The sequence below is a fragment of the Brienomyrus brachyistius genome, chromosome 10 (assembly GCF_023856365.1).
Source record: "Brienomyrus brachyistius isolate T26 chromosome 10, BBRACH_0.4, whole genome shotgun sequence".
Lineage (NCBI taxonomy): Eukaryota > Metazoa > Chordata > Actinopteri > Osteoglossiformes > Mormyridae > Brienomyrus > Brienomyrus brachyistius.
The window spans coordinates 21,231,704-21,247,737 of NC_064542.1; the positions used below are offsets into that span (position 1 = coordinate 21,231,704).

The 16,034-nt window shown below is 53.3% G+C and overlaps 1 long non-coding RNA gene across 1 annotated transcript in view; it reads left to right on the top strand.

Moving 5' to 3' along the window:
• Window positions 1–16,034, top strand: part of LOC125750375 (uncharacterized) — a 36,214-nt gene that overhangs the window by 12,541 nt on the left and 7,639 nt on the right. The window contains exon 2 of the long non-coding RNA XR_007400327.1: window positions 3,224–3,328. This is a non-coding gene — a long non-coding RNA (uncharacterized LOC125750375). The remainder of the gene's footprint in view (window positions 1–3,223; window positions 3,329–16,034) is intronic.

The window sequence follows — 16,034 nt, forward strand, 5'->3', positions numbered from 1 at the left end:
ACTTTGAAATTTCAGTTTTTTGCCGTTTTAGGCAAAATCGTACACTTTATCCCGGGGTGGGGGCCTTTTTGGCTGTCCCAGGCATGCTGCGGAGGGTGGATCAGAATGGCACCATAGGTGCTCCCCTCTCTGTGCACTTCTACTGAACACAAAACAAAACCCTGCTCTTTGCTTTAGCGTTTAATGTTCTTAGTGCTTTCTCTGACGGCCACGTATGACGGATTCTCCTCTGCCCCTTTACGAACGTCCCCTGCTCAGTGTTTCTCTCCAGTGGTCTGGGTTTGAGGACAGACAGACGGCTGGTCACATTTGCCTCTCAGAAAGCTGTAGTTTAATTAAGGCTGAGTTCATTCCCTGCTGGATTCAAAGAATTTTTAGTTGCTTTGAATTGTTCCTGGCCTTATGAAGTCTGCCAACTTCTCTCTTTGATGAAGTAGTGCTTCTACGCTAAGGTAACCCTGGGCTTTTTTTTTTGGTGGGGGTGGGGGGTGTGCAGGGTAATGGGCTCCAAGGCTTCGGGAGTAGGACCTCCCTGTTTCAGTGGGAGAGCTGTGGGTTTGTCTCGTGAACGTTTTGCAGGTCCTGCAGCTTTCCTGCCATAACCAAGGTCTCTGTGCGAGAGCCAAGGTCATTTTGTTTTTAACACCGCAGAAGTACATTTTGTGGGGGGGGAATGACCGCAGTTTGGAGGACGCCGTGCCCTGGTGAGCGATGGCAGCCGGACGGCGGGAGCGGAGCGCTTCTCAGAGAGGAATGTTTCTGGCAGAAGGTCTCGAAAGGCCACATGTCACTGACGTAATCCGCCACCGGCGCCCTGGGACCGGAGCTGACACCCAAACCGCCCTTCTGTGGGTCCTGGAGCTGCTGACACTTCTTGGGGGGGGGGGGAGGACTTAAGCTATCATTGCAGAACCATCTCTCTGCCAAAATCTCTGCGCCTCATCCGGGTCCCTCCTGGTAGATTTTACTCGCCGTTTGATTCAGATGCTGGGGCAAGGTGTTTAGTTAATCCCCCCCCCCCCTGTATTTGGGGGTCCAAAGAATAATGTGAGCCTGAGGTGATTACAGAAGGGTCAGGAGTGCGTATGTATGCCAGTTAGCTGGCCCAGCGTCCATCCTAGGTGGGGGCTTCACAGCCTCTGACTGGATGCGGAAGCATATTAAGACTCGTCCTGGAATTTTCTTTGTGGCGGTGGGGGTGGGGTGCGTAGACACCTGGCATACCGGACATGGGATCTGGGGGGGGGGGTGTTGAAAGGGAGGGAGAAAAGTTGGAGAGCGATGGGTGAGGGAGTTTTGGGGAGGATCTGACTCTCCCCTGGTGATCTCACTCCAAGAAGATCATGAAAAGCTTCTCTGTGTGGGTGACGCCTCTCGTCCCCACAGTGTCAGCCGGCTTCACCCCTCCAGAGCAGACGGAATGGGGAGGGACCTTATTAAAAGCAGACCGGACGCTGATAGGGGTGTGTGACAGGACGGGCGGTCTTTCCGGCCTTTTTTCGAGGGTTTGTGTCATTTTTGTGCTGGTGCCCATTTGCCGCCTATCTGGGCGTAAACTGCGTCGTCAGCGTGTTTGGGAACGAGCCGCGCTGGACCCAAGGCTGGTGGGGGGGTGGGCGCGGCTTGTCAGCGTAAGTGATGCATCAATTTGTTTTACCTTAATGGAGTTTTGGTGGACAGGCCTATTTTCTGGGGCCTTCAGCTATAACTTAATCTTCCTGTTTCTGTTCCGCCATCCTCAACACCCCCAGCTGGAGGATTTACTGTCTGGGACCGCACGTATCCGTAGCTCTTGTGGCTGTAATTCTGTGCAATAAAGACGTCAGATCGTACTCGCCGTTCAGGGTCCGGTTCCGCGGAGCGAGAGGTCTGTCAAGCTTGCGGGTTTGGGTTTGTCCGTTGAGGGAATGCGTCATGTTTTCTCCGTGCAGATTCAACACAGCAACCCCCCCCGCCAGACTGGGTGTCCCTCCGATGACAGACATTGGCTGCCGGTTGCTGTGGTGATGGGCGCCCGGCGACGTCTTGAGAGCGATTTCACGTGTGGCTGTCTTTGAGCACGTGCACGCATGCACACACACACACACACACACACACACACACACGTCCACACCACCATTACACACTGCGTTCTCATTAAGAGGCATGAAATGAACGCCTGTGTTTTGGGTACCAGTAGCTGGTCCGTTTTTGCCACGACTCGGTGGAAAAAAAACCCCTGGACCGTAAGACCAGGCCGACATTGGAGAGCCATGGCTGACCTTCGGACGAACTTCAGGGATGTCACGCGTCCTCCCACTGTAACCCTCCATGCCCCATGGTGACCATGTTTACAGTGGTGGCTTATCTCCTATCCTAAATTGCTCTTTGGGGGGCTGGGGTAGGTGTGCCTGGCAGACAGCCAGGCTCAATGAACCGTGCTGTGGGCTTGAGTCCGGGTCTGAACGCGTCACGTGAGGCCTCCCTCATGTCGCCATGGCCCGATTCGGCGTCCTTTGATGCTCAGCTTATACAGTACGCGTGTTATAATGTAGTTATTAACAGCTTTGACTAATGTGTTTTCACACTCCTATGGACTTGACAGGCAAGAAAAATGACATGGGCCTTTGTTGTCCTTAGCTCAGCCCGGGGCTGTATGCAGGGGCCCAGACCGGTGCGGCAACCCCATTGTCCGGAATGGGGCCAAGGCGTGTTGGGGCAGCATGCTGCCAGACCCGGTCATGGGAAGAGAGGACCTGGAATGCCACAATTTATGGGGGCCAATCAGAAACCAGCGTTCCCGTTCTGCCCCTCCCCCTGTGACTGGAAATGTGGGGCGAAGGTGTGGCTGTGGGATCTTTGTGCCACGGCGTCTCACCCGGCTGTTTTATGTATTTATATTTTAATCACATACCTCTGTCATTGCCAGTGTGGCGTAGTAATGGGGTAATTTCACCTTCACAGTAATTAAATGGCTTGTTCCTATACCGGTTTATTTAATTACGCCCTCCATTTAGTGCCTGTTATTTGCACAATTTACTTTGGCATTTTTTTTTTGTTGTTCTGGATATTTGTTGCTCCTGTTAACCTGGTTTTAGCTGAAGGGGCAGAGCAGCAGTTGCTGGACAGGAGCTTCAGTTTCGGGGTCCCTCGGACAGCCCTGACGTCCGTGCATCGTCCGGCACCTGCCCTTTGGCCATGATGTTTACTTTACTCTCCCTCCCCCCTTTCCTACTTGAAACAGAGCATCCAGTCGCTTGTGCAGAGCGGTGCGCCTATGGGCCGGAGGTGGCCCCGTCTGGCCCCCAGGAGCGCTGAATGCTGAGGGACGCCAGGCCAGAGGAGTAAGGTAAGAGGCTCTCTGATTGTGCTGGGGGGGGGGGGTCCCCTTCACAGGGGGCTTATCTGCCGTGCAAACTGTGACGCCGAAGACCCTGTTCCTGTCGGCGCTTTTTCGAGGAGCATCAAGACAGGTGCCAGGCTTGTGGGCGTTTTTCTCAGAATCCCTCAAAGTCAGGCACGTGCGCGTGCGTGTGTGTGTGTGCGTGTGTGTGTGTGCCTGTGTGTGTGCGCGTGTGTGTGTGCGTGTGTGTGTGTGCCTGTGTGTGTGCGCGTGTGTGTGTGCGTGTGCGCGCGCATCTCTGCATTATTTTATTTTTATACATCAAACACAGCCCTAGTAGTCTATAGGAGTGTTGTATGAGCTGTGAGTATGGAGCCATCTTAAAATCTCAGAAGCTGTTCCGGGGGGGTGGGGGGGGCAGGTGGCAGGGCCTCAGTCAACCTGTGTTCCTGTGTCTGTGTTTCCCCTCCTGTCTGAAATCAAAGGCTGTAAGCAGATTTGTCTCTGATGTGAGAGTGACACCCTGGAGGGGAGTTGGATCTCATTCGGCAGACAAAAGCTCACAGTCGGGTGCGGGGGGGGGGGATGTCCTCCAGGCCCCTGAGCTCCTCCCCCGGCCCTGATGTTGCTTCATTTGCTTGATGGGTGATTTATGGAGGTTACTGGGCGTGACCTTGGCCTCTGAATAGGGGCGGATCTGCCAGGTCGATCCAGGCTGAGACCTTTGCCAAAGGCTGTTGACTCGGGTCACTGCTATCTGTCGCTCGCCATCTTGCACCCGCGGGCAGAATCCTCGTGGGCCAGCGGGCCTGTGTGGCGGGGGGGGGGGGATGCCCTGTGGGCCAGCCGTGAAATGGGCTGAGGGAGTGGGAGGCGACTGGGCACTGCTGACTCCGGGGTAAACAACATTAGCCGCGAAATCCATCATGACGCTCTGTTATCACAGGCAGTCTCTCACCCCCATTCGGGGAAATTAGTGGTGGATGGAGGAGGCGGGAAGGAGAGTTGGGGGGGTGGGGGGTGTGAGGTCGGGTTTGCAGAGACTAGATGCGGGTGATAAACTCTTGAGCTGGAGAGTAGTATCTCCACAGATGCTTGTTAGTAATTATTTTCCTAATTTCCTGATTGGGGGGGGGTGAGCCTGCTTTTTTCTTTTTTCCTCTCCCATCCAGCCAAAGCCTTGCTGTCCTCCTCTCCCTGTGCACCCCTTTCCTAGTGACTGTTCACCATGGGGTGCTGTTTGGTGTGGCGGCGGGGGGGGGGGGCTGGGCTGGTGCTCCAGTGATGTTGCGGCCGCCGAGCGCAGGTACACTCACACAAAGCAATGCAGGGGGAGTTTGTTAGTGTGGCCATGGGATGTAGCACTGTGGTATCCACACTGAACTGTTTACTTTAGTATTCAACATCACAGTACTCCACACACACACACACACACACACACACACACACACACACACACACACACACACACACACACACACCAGTGACTGCGTCTTGTGTTTTTAGTTGGATCTTGGTTTTCTTTTCTTTTAATAAACCTACCTGGTTTTATTTGTGCTATTTGTCCCTCCTAGGAAGCGATGTACATTCGGAGCCTTGAACCCGTACTGATCCGGTAACCGGGCCGTGTGCCCGATCGCCATGCCTGCTCCCTAATGCTGCCTCTCCCTACACCCCTCAGTTTTTGTTTTTTTGAATGTGAAAGACTTTTTGTATTATAAAGGGGGGTGAGGAGGGGGATTTCAGACCCTAATTCCACCGTGTTCAGCCCCAACTGACTGTCAGCCCCCCCCCCCGGTCACACTTCATCACTTCCCTCCCTCACTGCTAGGATTAAGTGGAAAACAGAACAGCCTTTTCTGAATAACACAACCCCCCCCTGCCCCCCCACTCCCCGTGGCCGCAGCTCGGTTAACTCGCACTCACAGATTACGTGGCGAGTGAATATTTCATGTGGCAGTGGTGGGCAGCCCCCCCCCCCCCCCCATCTGCTCTCCTGTTTACTCTCCTTCCTTGTTTCTGTTCTGCCAATGGAAGCTGCTTCAAAAAAAAACTAAAAAAACTTCCATTTATTATTGAGACCTTCCAAGAGTCGACTGAATTATTAATATGAGATCGTGGCCGGCCTTGGACTCCTGCTTTATCTCTCCTTTGTTCTCACTCAAGTGCACATTTCCATGAGATTGTGGGTGGGGGGGGTGTCCCTGAGCTGGCCGGCTCGCGCCTCCTTCCAGGCTCCCACCGGTGGTCCGTCTCCCCTCTGCTCCTTGCTCCGTGTCCTCCTCGGGCAGCTCCTCGCCTGCACATGTAGAGAATCCTAAACGGTGGGTCTGTCATGGCCGCCGTCGCTTATCGGGTCTCTGTGTCACGGCCAGACCTTCCGCCGCAACGTGGCATCGCAGGCGTCCGGCTCCTGCCCGTGTCGGAAGGTGATTCCAAGGTGGGCGCTATTCCTGACACCCCCCGTCCCGTGGCATCGCTGTAGGTCTCTCCCCTCCCATGGCCAGCATTTGTCCAGGTTGCTGAGTGCACACCATTCAAGTCACTGTAACCCCCCCCACTCCAAAAGAAGCAGGTCACTGCACGTCCCCCTCCCAACAGCTGTTCCGGAAGGCGGAGTGGTAAGCAGGGAGGCAGGCGGGGGAGGGGTGGTGAAGTGGCCCCCTGTGTACAGATAGTGGCATGGCCTAGCCAAGGGCAAATTGGTTTGAACCGGTTTGTAGTGAGGGGGATTCCCATAAGGCTGTGTGACAGCTGGCCCAATGACATGCATCCTGGCATGTTGGGGGGGGGCTGTTTTGGAGGGGATTAAGGATGGGACTCTCACCCCTTCCTATGCCATGACATATCTGCTGTGAGTGGCTCCGATCCCGGCAGCCGGATGCTTGCAGGGGGGTGGGTGGGAAAGATGATGATGTCCTGCAAGTTGATTGGCTGTTTTTGAGGTCTAGGGGCCATTTTGATCATTGTATTTCCTGATTCTTGAATTTGGCTGAGAAACATGCATTAGCTTTTCTTTTGAGAGCTGCCGTCCTCTTCTTTAGGTCTTCTGTACCATGTGGAACGGGAGTTTCGGGATCGAGCCGGAACTACGGTGTGGCCCCAGGGCCTGGGAACTGTGTTCTGTGCCAAACCCCCCCCCCCCCCCCCCGCCAGTCTGTGCCGAACTACTCCTAGTTTCTCTGCCGGCTGGGCATTACGATTTAGCAGGCTGTCGGGCCGGTTTGGTGTGGGGTGGAGACCGAGATCAAACGGTACTTATCTATAGAGTAAATCGCAGGGGAGGCTGATGGAGAATGCCAGAACCACTCGGCACCAAGGTCTGCTTCACACATGGCAGACGTGAAGTACAGCTATTTATATATGTATGAAAGGACCTGTTTTCCTACTCAACGGGAGGGATTATGGGTAACTTCTGCCGGCATAATTTACGTACCTCATAAATCCTTTCCATTTCTTTTGGAAAGTTCCACTTTTTAAAATATTCCCTCCTATATTTGACGGAAGCGCACGGATAAAAATATTGCGTCTGGCAATCTCGTTACAGATATCGGGGAAACAAGGGCGAATAATCGCAAGCCGTTACAGCTTCGGTCGCCATTTTCCCCTTTCCAGTGTTGGCTGCAATGATCCGTCACGCTTTGCCGCGAAGCCGAACAAGCTGATGACGCTCGTGTAAGCGCCCAGATCTCGTGCGGGTCCCTACTCCGAACGGAGTGCTTAATTTGGGATCGGCTTTGGCGAGCACCCTGCCAACCTCCCCTGGCAAGATAGAGGCGTGGCTTCTGTCAGTAACGGCAGCCCTGCTGATGGATGGATGGATGGATGGATGCCTTTCGAACCACAGCTTAGCGTGACGGGGAGTGACTCGATGAATCTGTGTGTGTCTGTGTGTGTGGATGGACTTTATTGCAATAATACTTAAATTAAACTAGCGATGAAAAGAGGGATTTAAAATAAATTAGTAGTTGATCGAGTGTGATTTCCCCCCCCCCCCCCCCATTTTCTGAGTTCCCCCCTCCATGGGAAACCCTCCCCAACAACACAGCAGTTTAGAGGCCTACACTCTTTGGCACTTTGTACAGCACTCGACAGGCGTGCCGTGCGATTCCTTTATTCCCGGCAAAGTCAGCATGGTAAAACAAGCCCCCTCCCCCATTTCCTCTTAATTTTTTTTTTTCTCCGTGAAACGTGATTGAAACCGCGAATAGATCGTTCATTTAGAAGCGGAGCAGACTTTCCAGTCTTCAGCAGTAAGGAGGCTGGGGCGATGGTCCGTGTGTTCTGCATAAAACACATGGTGTATAAATGGCAACGCGGAACCCAGAACTTCTCCGTGCCAGGCCCTGTACCCTCCGGGATCTAATGCTCTCCCTCTGATCGTTTAGTCATGCCTTTCAGGCCTGCCTTTAATTCGTTTGAAGAGCAACTCTTAAGGATTGCCATTGGCCATTTCAGTGGTTGATGTCGGCACTTGTGCCTCTCTCTAAGGTGATTGGTTGAGATGACTGTTGCCTCCACTGGATCTGATGTCTAAACCACGTTTCCTGCATTGATGTTGGCCTTTTTTTTTTCCACCCTCCAGCATGCAGGTGGCACCTCAGCCGGCAGCAATCTGCGTAAGGATCCTGCCTGTTCCTGTGGCAGGTCAAAAGAGGCAATGCTCTTCTGTGCTTTTAGTCTCTGCTCCCCTTTAATAACACCTGCTACTGAAAGGTGTGTGGACGGGGCAGGGGGGGATATCCGGGGGGGGGGGGGTCCCCTTTCGGAGGGCGGTGCCGAGGGGCCGCCTCCTGGGGGATGTGTGGTAGGACGGGGCCAGGGGAGGTCCAGCAGGGTGGGGCAGGGGTTTGTCTTCTGGGGAGGCTGTGGAAGTTGTTCCTTCGTGTGCTTTTACTGCTGTTTCTTTGAAAGCCTAGTGTTCTTTGGGGGGGAAAAACATCTCTAGCGGGCCCTTGTCCCAACATGAAACTGCAATACAACTCCTCCCCCCCAAACCACAGCTGCTGGTCAACCTCAATTATCTGAATGGCTGAGTAGGCTGAATGCCACTCATAATGGTTTGTTGTATAAGGAATTCTCAGCATTCTGAGAACCGGGACGTGGGGGGTGGAGGGGCTGTCGATTGGGCCCCCGGCGTCGAGGGTGTGAAGGGCCCCACTCTGTCCCCCATGGCCCTCCTGATGCTCCTCTGGGTCTCGGACGTGTTGTTAGAGCCCAGTGAGCCGAAAGTGATATACAGGAGCGCTGTCACCTCTGCGTCTCTCTGTTTGGCTGCTTCTGCAGCCCGGAGATTTATTCCCAACCGTTTTACAGCTTCCCGTGTCTGCAAGGGGGAGTAATTATTAAACCTCGCAGCAGGGCGGATGTCTCAGTGGGAGGAGGGACTGGGGGGGGGGGTGTTTTTAGCTCGCGGGATAGGAAGGCACTACTCAAGGTGTGCAGCCTGTCGACTCTGTGTGAGGTGCATAGTTTACCTCCTTCCCAAACTGCCTGCACCCATGACATTTTGAGAAGCCCTGAAGTTCGGAACCGGCTGATTTGTTTTCGGTCATTTTAGTATGGAGTGATTGAATACCTGACCTATGCTCTTAAGAAACTTGCTTCTAGTGGAAAATATTCCTTCAGGGATGCTATGTGAGCTTTCTGGTGATGTCCCATCAGGGTAAAAAATGATGCAGAGCTACCTGTGCAACTCCCCCCCCCCCCCCCCCCCCCCCCCCCCACAGGAAAATTCTAACCTCAGCAAGAGGTTTTTTGTGGTTGGCACACAAATACTACATTTCCCAGAATGCCTGAGCAGCCTGTATGGCTCCACCCCCCTCAGTTTTCTCTGAGGACATTCTTGTGTTTCATTTCTCAAGTCATTTCTTGGGCAGATGCTCTTATCTTCCTCTTCAGTCACACATTTTGTGACGTCTGTGTATCACTCTGTCCACCTCCTTTCTTGTTTGGGTCAAGTTTCTTACCCTGTTGGGTGGGGCAGGCATAAAGATGGCTTTAGTGGAAACCACACCCCCTCTCCAGGGACTCAGGACGTACCAGCCGAGGTCGTGGTTTCCCAAGTAATGGGCACAGCAGGTCAGGTGGGGACATGGGATACACGTGGCGAGGTGCTCGGAGCCAGGCGTGCGCGCTAGGGAGTCTCTAAGCGGCGGGGAGTTTGTGGCAGGTTTACGTTTCTGTCCCGCAGCACGGCCGGCGTCGTGCATGTCTTGAGCTGTGCCAGCCCCATGTCCCGGCGCCGCCGGGGACCGGTTTTGGATTCCGTACACGTGGTGAGATTTAATAGCTGTCCTGGGATTGTCAGGGCTGTGGGACACACGCAGGTGGATGTGTAATCTCTGAATGCCCGCGGAGTGAATTGGGAACATGCAAATCGCATCTTCTGCGTGCGCCTCCCCTCTCGCGTTGCGCCAGGCTGTCGTGTTCTCTGCGGAGGTCAGAGCTGAGTGTGTTACCGGCCTGTGGTTGGCGGCGGAGGTCGCTGTCACAGACGGACGTTATGCACCATGTGGTGACAGTACGGGGGGGGTCCCGTTCAGTGATCTTCGAGCAGACACTCTGCTGTTTTCCCCCACAGACAGGCTGGTGGCGCCGACCTGAACCCGTAGCCTTTTCCTCTTCATTTGTCCTCCTCTGTTCTTGGTGTGGATGGCTGGCCCCTGCAGAGTAGCACGCCTGCCCTGCCTCCCTGCCCCAGTTTGCCGGCTGCTCGCTGAACTCGGCGCTGCGCTGTGCCGTCAGTCTTTCCGGAAGCTTAGCCCTCGGGCAGAAGGTGAGCCGCTGCATGTGAGGAGCTCAGACTTCAAAGCGACTATTTGCGGTGTTTTTAACCAGTTAATAGGGGCTGTAGAGCGTAGGAGTCCTGGTTTGATGTTGCTTCATCTCCACGCTTCAGGAAGGTGAGGGGGCCTCGTCTCAGATGGCGTTTCCCGCCCCGGGAGGCTGTGGGGGGGCGTGACAGGAGCCATATCGATTCAGTTGTTGGATGCTGTTCCATTTTATTTCTTTAATGTTTTGTGGCTCAGTTTGAAGCCGTTGTGGGTTATTCAGATGTTTGTGTTTGCCGGGAAGGTGAGGCAGGGTACCGCTCTCTTACGCTGGGAATTTTATAACCGCTCATCTCCATTTTAATGCAGGTTGCCGGGGATGCTACACACAGCCACATTTCTTTTAGTGGGTCAGCTGTGTCTTAACCCCCCCTCCCAAGGAATTCACGGCATTCTGTGTTTACTCAGGTTGTGTGTTTTATGACCCCCCCCCGAGGTACGCTGTGAACCACCTCCGCTGCATGGTATCGCACGTGAGGGGGGTGGGGTGGGAGTTGATAGCATTTCAGCTGTCGCCTGGGTAATTATTACTAGCAGGGGCGTGACACCCAGGCCCCCCGCGTCTGTGACGGGGGTTTTTGTGCACGTCTCGCAGCCGGCACCCGATCTGTTTCACAAACGGAGCCAGCTGAGCCTGTTCATTCCATGCCCCTCACAGATATGGCTGTTCCAGTCAGCCATGTGACCTGGGGGGGGGGGGATTGACACCCAAGACAAATTATAAGCTGTGTAAGAGTTCACGGTGGGGGGGGGGGCTGTCTCCCTGCTGCAGGCATGTGGTCGCCATTCTAGAATGTTCTCTGCAGGGCGCGTCGGGTCCAAACCCCCCATGTTCTCCTCCTCTCAGCAGTTACGAATGCTCTCTCGCGTTCCCCGCATGGCGCTCCGAAGCTCTGGCCTCCGTCTGTCCCCCGCAGTCCGTAACTTTCCCTGGTGAAACTGACGGATGATGAAGAGCCCTTTAGGAAGATCAATGCCTCCCCCCTCCCCTGAACGCTGACGGCCGTGGTGATGAATTCACATAACCAGTGATCTGTTTGCTTCCTTAAAAATGCCTTTGGGTAAACGCACCCCCACCCATCATTATCCCCTCCCTCCGGCACCCTTATTCCTTAGCGGCGTGTGTATATATATTTTCAGCCATAAATCTGCCGCTTTCCCCCGTGCCGCAGGGCCCTCTCAGTATTTCGCGTGTGACCGGCAGCCTCAGAACTTCAAACGGCATCGCAATCTCGTACCCGCGGCCCTGCGCCTCTGCTAATCCCCCCCGCTGCAGGAACCGGCTGACGAAAGCGAGGGGAAACTTCCTTCCTCAGTTTGGAGGCTTCCTGTTGGGCTGCTTCAGCGTGGTCCAGCCGCTGGTGGACCGCCATGCCCCCTGATCGCTTCCTGCGACCGCGTCAGACACGGGCAGTGATGAGGAGCGACTTATCGACGTTGCCGCCGCTGAATTTAGAGCTCTCTGGTCCGCAGGGACTCGCAGATCGTGGACGTAGGGAGCAAAAATGTGGACTGTCTGGGAGGGAGGAAAATTGTGAACTGTTGTGCTTCCCCGAGGATTGGGCTAGGAAACTCTGCTCTAATCACAACTGTGGTTCTGATTTGAAATCACGTTAAAACATCGTCAAATGACGTTGCACGCCTAAATAAGGTAGGGACTGCCGAAAGCCACAGCAGTGTCAGAAAGGAGCTGCGTGTGCTGGTGCACCTTCACGCTGACCTTCTCTTCGGGAAGCGTTTGGTTTTCGTGGCTTGTTGGTTTGAACCTGTGACCTGGCACTGTGCTGGTTAAGGTCCCCCCCCCCCTCCCTCGCTGTTATCAGAGTGGAAGCCGCTTGTGGTCTGTGTGCTGCTGCAGCTCAGTGCCTTGCTCACACGCATGAAGGATGCATAAATACATAATGAAAATAAGCCGTTGCATGTAGCACTGGTCTAGCTACTGGCCTCTCTGGTGTAATTACACCCGGGTAGATGGGGGGGGGGGGGGTTTGGGATGTACTCGGAGCAGCGTGGAACTTCAAGAGGAACCTTTACCAGGCCATCCCCACCCAAGCCCTCGGCTCTCAAAATGAACCGGAATGGGCGCTACCCCCTGCAGTCACGTGGGGTGGCATCGGCGTGGGTAACAAGTGTGGCTGTCACACTGTGTGGGATTAGCCTGCCCGCTCCACCGCCTGCTGGAGCCAATTAAGTAACCAGTCAGTCACCCGCTATTTATTTATTTTATATATTTCTTGATTTTAACGGCTTGTCATCTTTTCCTGCTTCTGCAGCAGACAGAGTTGACATTTGCACTGGAATAACGATTACTGTGCTTAATGTGAACTTTTAAGACTCGGTTACTGGTTCGTTTATGGCGCACTGTTAAGTGGACACCTGACCTAGAGCCCCCCCCCCTCCGCTTCCTCAGGTGCCAGTGTTATGTGGAGGCTTTGGCCTATGCGGCTGTGGGTGGGTGGGGGGCAGCGACCCTACCCCACGCCGGGCCATTTTCTCTGCCATCACTGACGTCTTATTCATTGTCTCTCTGTGCTCCTGTTAGTTTATAAATAACCAGGAGGGTCCGGACGTCCAATTAAGAGCATAGAACCTCCTCCTCCTTCCCCAGGATTCTGAGTGATTCTCTTGTGCCACCACCAGTCGCCCCCCCCCCCCCCACCCCATCACTAACGATCGGCCCACTTCCACTTCCCCGTGATCTCTCTGCCCTTCCTGTGCCGACGTTGGCTTCCCGACAGGCTCCGGCCCCCAGCGTGAACGCGGCTTCAGGCACCGGCAAGGCTGATTGTGTGGCTCCCCGCCCCTTCGTTGTTTGCGTTTCTCGACTCAAATCGTCCCAGTGGAACGAATTAAATGCCGGTCCTGGGTGTCTTTTGTAATTGCCAATTAAGCGTAAGGTGCCTAATCTGGCCGGCAAAGCAGTCAACTCACTTCCTTTGTTGTTCCACCCTCAGAAGGTATTGACAGGCCTTAAATTTGATTTTTATTTTTTTATTTTTCTTTTCATCTCTTGCTCCTCTGCGTTCAGCCGGATTATAAACAGATGTTTTCGTCTCTCCCATCTCCCAGAATGCTTCTGGTAGCTGTCATGACAACGCTGGCGGATACTGCAGTCGCATGGTCGTTTCATGTTTTAATATAGTTTTTTATTTTTTTTTTGGTGCTTGAAGCTGAGAAGCTCCTGGCCCAATTAAGGAGTTTGCTGGGAGATTGTTAGTCTGTCATTTCAATTAGTATTAGGATTATTTTTATATATATATATAAAATAAGTAAGAGGAACTCGATTTTCAAATTATTTTTACAACTGAAAATAAAGGATTATACAAAAAAAATACTTGCAGAGAGGTAAATGTTTAACCCTTAGGGCTGGCTCCATCTCCCCAAATAATTGCCCCTCAATTTCTTGGATGTAAAATTGGAAGGGGGGGGTGATGCTTTGATTCCTGCAACGATGCTGGATGCTTTTTTTTTCCTGGTGGGTGGTGGGGGGTTTTGGAAATTTTGGCTGGGGGAGACTCAGAAAACTGGGTTGCATTTCCTGACTGAAGGTCACTGCTGGGAAATCGCAGCCCCCCAGCCCTCCCACATCTCACTAAAACCTTGTGAGGTGGCGGTTGTGAGCAGAGGGGGTAGAAAAAGGGACAGGAACAGCATGCCCCCCACCCCACACACACTGTGTCTGAATGTTCTCCCCATAGCTTTGGTCCCCCTCCCTTCCGATCGTGACAGAAACAAAAGGTTGAATGTCATCAGTTCATTAGTGCCCCAAATTCTCTCTGTCTGTTTAATGTCCTCATACAGGAAGCGTGTCTCATTTCCTGCTTATCATACTGTTTTTGACACTTGTCACACTTACTCATACTTTATATGCCTGTGTGAGGTTTCACGAGAGCAGACTGACATCTCAAGCCGTCATATTTGCCTGATCCTGGCTGAGGTAGCGATTTAGGGAATTACTTGGCTAATCTGTACCGTTCTGCTTGTACGAAATCCCTGCCTGCGTGACCTGTTCTCGCGATGCTTCGTTAGCTGCGCTTCAGTTAAACACTGATTACTTCAGCGGACGACACGGCCATGTGGCACCGGTGTTCTCAATTTTTATATTTCTATATATTTCTTGCATGCATGTCATCATGCAATAGCTGTACATTTTTCCTCGTGCGGATGGACCGAACGAGGCCGGTTCTGCAAAGCTACCAGCTGTGCGGGGAGTGAGAAGGAGGGCTGCAGGTGTTTCTTGGCGGGGGGGTTACCGCTAGGTGAATCGGTAGCCTGTATCCGTGACCGACCAGCTCTCGCGCGAACATTAGTCTCTCTGGCACCGCAAGGAGGAGTGCGTGGGCGGCCCCGTGCAGCGCCGGTGATGCACGGCGTCCTGGTGGGTGTGTGAAACCGGCTGGCCCCTCGTGTCCCGGAGTGATGTGGGAGTGTGTGGAGGACCGGGTGGCGCGAGGGAACGGATGCACATTCTGGGGGGGGGGGAAGCACTCCTCCAGGATTTAAAGTAAACTCATCTCTTTAATAAAACACACTGGACGATTATTTTTCAATAGCAGTTTTCCCTTCTTGCCTCTCGAAAGTAATCGCTTATATTAGTGATGGAGCCATAGGTGGAGACTAACCGGTGACTGGTAATCTTTATGCATGTCGTCTTTTCGGATTTTCATGGGTGTGGTGACTATTTTTAAGGAAACCACAAAGTGTGCATCTCTTCCCCAAGATGAGGTACTTCAAACTCTGTCTGGGGCTTATTTTTATTAATAAAAACTAGTGTGTGGTATGGACCTAGTTTGTAGCAGTGTTGACTTGCACACTCTGGGTTAGGGGCTCGAATGACCTCTATGCTGTGTGTTTGTGGAGTTTGCATGTTATTCCCATATGGTTTGGGTTTCCTCCTTCCTGTCAAAAAACATGGTCAGGTGTCTAAATCTCCCCGTGCTTGTGTGGTGCCTCGTTCCGAGGGTCTCTGCGGATGACCCTGGGATAAGCTCCAGGCGCACGGTGATGTGTGCCTATTGTCTGCCGGCGAGGGACTGAGGCTGTGCTGTGAGCAGGATTGGCTCGTGAGCACGCCTGCTTCTCGCCGACCAGGCCACGGCTCTGAGACGGCGGTAAGACGTCAGCATCCGCTTCGGCGCCATGCCTCTTGTTCACGTAGCTTAGATAAGCAGGATTATGGATTTAGGATTACCCTTCACAGGCTGGTCTTCAGCCCTCTGAGTGTAATGGTTTGGGTTAGTCACCCCCCCCCCCCCCCCCCCCCCCCCCCGGAGCCTGATAAGCACTCAAGGGGAACGCCAGGGAGACGAGTGACATTTTTCAAAAAATTTTTTTTTGCATCCCCTCATCCGCCCTCGCTTGGGGAGTTGAACCTCTTGCATTTCTCGCTTGGCTGGAGGCTCTCATGTCAGCATAGCTGCTCCAAAGCAGTGAGATGGTGTGTATGAATTTCCCTTGTAGGGGCGGCCAGGGTAAAAGCTGTCAACCTGGGGGTGGGGGTGAAACTTGCTGACTGGATTGATTCTCCTTTCTCGTCGGCCCTGCAGCGCGTCGTCGTCTCTGTGTGATTCAGGCGCATAACAACCCGGAAGATGTGCATCTCGTGGCTGCGGGATCGAAAAACAAAAGGGCTTCCATGCAGCTCGTTAAGCTGGATTGCAGGTTCTTCAAACTGAAAGTGTATGACTGACTGCCGTATTAAATGACAAGTATTAGGGGACGAGTAAAAGTTCAGCATGACTAAATGCTGTTTAGCTGGCTTTCTGAGCTTAAGTTTGAGCACATTGCTTGAAAGCAAATATAAACATGAGCTAAGAAATGGCTTCCTGTTTTCGTTCTAGAATTACTTTTACAGTTTGTTGAAAGGCTATTAAAAACAG